The following is a 6,154-nucleotide window of genomic DNA, read 5'->3' on the forward strand; positions in this document are numbered from 1 at the left end:
CTCTAAGGTAGTAGTGTTTTGTTATTTAATTTTTAATAAATTGAATTTTACTCTATCTTTACTTGGCTTTGTGTATTTTGATTAATGGAACTTCCTCTGCAACTTTTTAACTATATCATTTTCTGTCATTCTTTACAAAGATTCAATTTTTCCCTTTCATTTGTGCAAAGAATCGGTGCAAATGGGTCAAATAGGCATTTGAGAGAGATATCAAAACCACCATATCCACAATCAGGGGTTTCAGTCAGAGTAGCAGGAGGACGATATCGGATAAATGACTTCTTCAATCCTCATGATGATCCCATTGTGCAAAAAGCTATCAAGGTTACATCCCAAACCATAATCAGTGATACCCAATTTATTTATATATATACACACTTCAGCCTGGCTGATAAACCTACAATGTGAATCTTTGTGTATAATGGTAGGATCATCAGGAAAACTAAAGTATATTCATTAAACGTACATTTGGATGTTGCTGTGTATACTTGGCTATGTATTGTAACTATTCCGGCCCATAATCAAGTAAAATCCATATGATGACAGGATTGATTTAATTCAGCCTTTGTAATGAACCTTCTGTATGTATCCAGTTCAAATCCATTACTATCTATATTGATATGAAAGAATGATAAGTCGTGGTTCAACCTTCCCTATTATCCCCTGTGTATCTGTGTCTGTGAATGTTGTGCTTAGACTACATAGATATAAATCATTTGGGTGAAACTGATTATAATTGATTATGACTATAACTATTACAACTTATTAACAGTAAGACTCAGTTGATGAATGCAAGGGTATGCTTCACCCTTCCTGCTGAGCCTTCTCTCTGTGAATGTGTGATATGGTCCAATTCCATAATTAAGTATACTGAGATGGATGAATGATTACTTATGGCTCAAGGTTTCTGTTTGACGGCCCATGTGTTGTCTGTGAGTGTGCTTAAACACTCTCTCTCACACGTTGTGTTAGAGAGAGGTGTGTGGGAGTCTCAGACCATGATTGCTCAATGTCCCTTATTTATTGGATCTCAATATTCCCATTTGAGACAAATCTAGTATAATATATTACAAAGTAAAATCTAGCTGTTGGGTTTTCAATTGAAGTATTTGTTGTACGTCTCTGGCCTGTGAATAGCCCCCATGGTTTTCTCCCTTTTTACAGATCCGCTTAGTCATCTGCAACAGTATATGCACTTCTAGATCTCTGGTCTCTGTGCTTTTAAATTTTCTGGAAATAATTTCTCTAGATCTCATGTTTACCAGAGGTCAACCCATCAAGGTCGTTGAGCTCAATATTGCTTGTAGAATTAGCTCTCTCTGAATTCATGGCCGATGGCACTGCCACTGGCACAACTGAGGAGGTCATGGGCAGATCCTCAGTTCTCTTTTCTGTAATTGCTGTGTAATACAGAATGTCTAATATGACTGTTAGAAATGATAAGGCAGCTGCTGCGCCGAAAACTCTAGCTTTCACAACATAGCAACCCTCATCCAACCAGGGCTTGTTGTATGGTTGGCTTTGACTCATGCTCGACCCCTCCACAAATAGATAAATTACAATTGCAAAACTCATCCTGCCCAAAAAAAACCCACAGGCATGAGAATGAGACTTTGGCAATTGGGCATATTATTCTCCGGACTTTCTCCATACATCATGGAGTTTCTGGTCTTTATTGCATACATACATCCAGTCCAAGACTATAAAAAGCCATCTTTATTTTGATTATAGATTTAGAGAATATTTCAAAATATAATTGACAGAAATAAATTCAAAACAATTTCTCTATATACATCTATAATGAAATTTTAGGATTTCTAGTTTTTACTGCATACACTCAGTCAAGGATTACTAATTTGGAATTTATGGATTTCTGTTTTTCATAGCATACTATCAGTTAAGGATTACTAATTCTATAATATTCACTCTTGGTTCATATTTATCTCTATTTCACTTTTATTGTTATCTCTATGTCACTTTTATTTTGATTATAGATTTTGAATCCGATCACAAAACATGTAGTGAGCAAACCTCCCCACTTAACTTGTTAGACTACATATTTGACCTCCCCACTTAACTGTTAGACTACATCTTTGAAATTACCCTTTACTCTAAACTACACATCTTTGAGATTACCCTTTACTCTAAACTATCCTAAGCAATAAGCCAATGATTGCTTACTACAGGATGTGTATAGTATTTGCCCTCTATTACTATCCTAAGCAATAAGCCAATGATTAGACTACATCTTTGACCTCCCCACTTAACTGTTAGACTACATCTTTGAGATTACCCTTTACTCTAAACTACACATCTTTGAGATTACCCTTTACTCTAAACTATCCTAAGCAATAAGCCAATAATTGCTCACTACAGGATGTGTATAGTATTTGCCCTCTATTACTATCCTAAGCAATAAGCCAATGATTGCTTACTACAGGATGTGTATAGTATTTTCCCTCTATTCTAAACTATCTTTATCTTGATTACAAATTTGGAAAACATTCTATAATATAACTAACTGGAGAAAATTCAAACAACTGATTTTGCTCATATCTACTCTGAAATCTGTTCAATGTTTTAATGTTTTGCAAGGGAGAACCATAAATTCAATTCAATTCAATGGTGATTTTCAAAAACATCCCGCCATCAGAATTCAAAGACAGAAATCAATTATCTGAGCATTTTAATAGAGCATTGTACCATGAGAAGAGGAGAATAATGGTAGTCAGTCTCTTGCAGGTGAGAATATTGCACTGATCCCTAGCACAAAAAACGAAGCCTCCAATGGCATTTGCTATTAATTGGGCAAAAAAAAGTGACAGAGCTGCCGTGGTTCCCATAGCCAACGCAGGGCTTGATGGAAAGCTGCATCCCCCCTACCGCAAATCATTGGCCTGTGCATTAGGGCATCATAGATCAAATTCATGTTAATAACAATAAAACCTAAGTGTCAGTTTTGATAAATACCCACTACACACCTTGTTGCGTGTAAGTTCTTCTGCGACGCCCATTACCACAACAATCAGTCCCAAGAATCCTATTAAGTATTGGAAGTTCCTCACCCTTGACTTTTGCATATTATTTCAGATATGAATAGGGTTATTCCCCAACTTAATCAGACAGAATACAGGGGATACTTACCTAAATCTAGCAGACCAGTTGCTTTATATCTTGAAAATTGGCACGCTAATTTACAATGGCCTCTTCAAAGGGACTAGTGAGGCCAGAGCTTTTACATTGCTAAATGCTCCCTCCCCACTCATTTGTTTACAGTAATTTCTTTGATCATATAACTTGATACTGTTATGATAAAAAAAGAGCATTCCAAACACAGGCAAAGAATCTAGTGCAGACACAGGAAATAGAATACAGAGGCGAACTATTACAACAAGAAGAAATCTTTGTTCAATAATGCTTCACAGATTCGACATGGAGTTTTACACAATGCAAAAAGAGAAATTTCTTTTAGTTTCATTCATATATAGAAAATTGCTAGCCCAATACATTACACATGTGGCTTTGATATATAGCCAGCTAGAGTCTTTATTTGAGCAGCTGCCAGCTATTATAATCAATGACGACATATCCAAAAATCAATTGTCTTGTGTAAAACCTTATAGTTCATGGAATTTTCCACGTGGTGGGGACACATAGCCATATGGAGTGTTTATGTCTGACAGTGACAAATCAACATATGAGACTTTATGTTGGAAGATGGTACAGTCAGTGATGACATGTACGAAAGGCATTCACCTCGTGACAGGTGCATGACATTTTCCACGCGACTCGGATAGATAGGCTTCGCTCTCTTATGTTTGCTCATGTAATCTAAAATAAGTAATAATGGTATAATTTTGCAGCGATGAGTATGGTTGAGAATCGAAATATACTAATAGTCTAATAAGTTATAAGTGTTGGAGATATCTTTGATTTTTCCTGATATTTCCAATTTCTTCCCATTTTTTCAGGTAGCTGATTTGCCTTATAATTTCAGAGTTTTAAGGTCCATGTTTATTCTGGCCACCGTGGAAGTTTCAGTCCTCATTTATGAAAGTTACTCTTCAGAAATTATTAAATATTATAAAGAATTAACAGGTATATTTTTAAATATTATAAAGAATAAATAGGTATATTCCCTGGTTAATATCATTTCTTGAATCACTGCAAGATCATTTTTTTTAATATGGTTTTAGTTGATGAAATGAAATTCATATATACTAAATACTTCATTTTTATTATATAGGTATTATATATCAAAAATGTCTTTGAAAAAAGGGAATCAACTTTATATCAAAAAATTATTTGGATGGTCTACTACATCTCAAGCTTCATTTCCTGATAAAGAAGATCATGATTTTGATATAAATGAAGATTTAGATGTCTTGGGGCATAATGAAGAATATGATATCTTGGAGCATAAGAAGAAAGTGATGAAGAATTTCACCACGGAGAACCTAGCACCCAAAAGAAAAGAAAAATGAAAGTAAAAAGAGAGTTTCGTGATGACTGGAAAACTAAGTATAAGTGGTTGAGAGAGCAAAGCATGAAAGAAAAACAGTTACGAAATGCATATATTGTGAAATTCATAAGGAAATGAGGCCATGGGGAATTGGGGCTGGTTGCTCTACATTGCAACATGATTCTATAATTGTTCATGCTAATTCAAGCATTCATAAACTTTCACATACAAAGTGGATATGTGGAAATGAGAAGAAGGCGAAGTCTATTACAGAAAACATTGCATGCATTGGTGATATGAACAAAGAAAGAGTCATCACTACTATGAAATTAGTATATTGGATGGTGCAAGAGGATCTATCACTTTCAAGATATGAATCTCTTTGTTTGTTTACAATGTCTTTACACACGCTAAATATGCCAAAGAACAAATATTATACATCATATACAAATCACATGGCTGCAAAAAAATTCCTTTTTGCTATATCTCAATATCTTGAAGAGCTACAAATTTCCAAAATGCTAGATAGCCCATTTTTCATTGATGTTAGATGAAAGTACAGACTGTAGTTTAGAAAAACATCTTGTAATTTATGCCACATTTTTAACTCAAAAGGATTGGGTCCTCCAATTTCACAATTTTTAAAGCTCATAAATGTTTGTGATGGAAGAGGGGAAACAACTTATGATGCAATCAAACATTTAATGGAATCACGGGGCCTTTCAACAAAAAGATTGATAGGAGTTTCCATAGATGGCGCTTCCTCAAGGGTTGGTAATGAAAAGGGTTTTATCACTTTCTTGAAGAAAGATGTACCTAATCTTGTAGGTGTTCATTTCATTGCTCATCGTGAAGCCTTAGCTGCATCATATGCTTCAAAAAAAATACCTGAATTATTATTTGTTGAGAAATTAGCAAATAAGGTATATTCCTGGGTGCAAAATTCTACGAAAAGAAATAGTCAACTTATTTCTCTACAGGAAATTATGCAATTTGAAACTCTTCAAGCTCTTCAAATCCATGGAGTTAGATGGCTTTCAAGAGGACAAGTCATTGAAGTACTTGTTACACTTATGCCTCACATGTTAACATTGTGGAAAAATGAAAGAAAAGACTCATGGTATGATAAGGCAAGAATCTTTTCAGTACAATTTTGTTTACATATGCTTGTAGATATAATGTGTGAATTAAACGAGTTGAACAAGCAATTCCAAAAAGAGTACATTGATGTCAGCTCTTTAGGGGCAGCCATAAATGTCATGGTAAACACTTTGAAATGGTGGTTTTTAAGAAGCGACACATTTGCAGATGGCACATGTTATTTATCTAAATTTATAGATGCCTCTAAATTTGGCTTTCTAGAAATTTGTGATAAGGAGGGGCTTTTTCACAGGCATGAATTATGATTTGTAGCAATTCCACATGCATATGTTGATTGTGTTGATATACAAAAACAATCATGGAAACCATGTATTGAAGGTTCAATAGAAAGTTGCAAACAACTTGCAAAAGATTATGTTCAAGCTCTTGAAGAGAATTTGAATGGAAGATTCCCTGATCTTGCATTTTTCAACTTAGCAAGGTTGTGTAGCCTTTGCCATTATTTAGAGGATGTTCATGGCAGAGAACGGAATTCAAAGCGTTGGCTTGAAAAGATTTTTCAACACTTACAACATCTGTATTATCAAAGTA

The 6,154-nt window shown here is 34.7% G+C and overlaps 1 pseudogene; it reads right to left on the reverse strand.

Annotated features, from left to right (window-relative positions):
* Positions 1–1,089: 1,089 nt before the first annotated feature.
* On the reverse strand, positions 1,090–3,080 carry LOC149236686 (protein MODIFYING WALL LIGNIN-1-like; annotated as a pseudogene).
* Positions 3,081–6,154: the final 3,074 nt, after the last annotated feature.

This window comes from Pinus tabuliformis, chromosome 8 (assembly GCF_031772625.1).
Source record: "Pinus tabuliformis cultivar Carrire ecotype Pingquan chromosome 8, CPIR1, whole genome shotgun sequence".
In the NCBI taxonomy this organism is placed as follows: Eukaryota; Viridiplantae; Streptophyta; class Pinopsida; order Pinales; family Pinaceae; genus Pinus; species Pinus tabuliformis.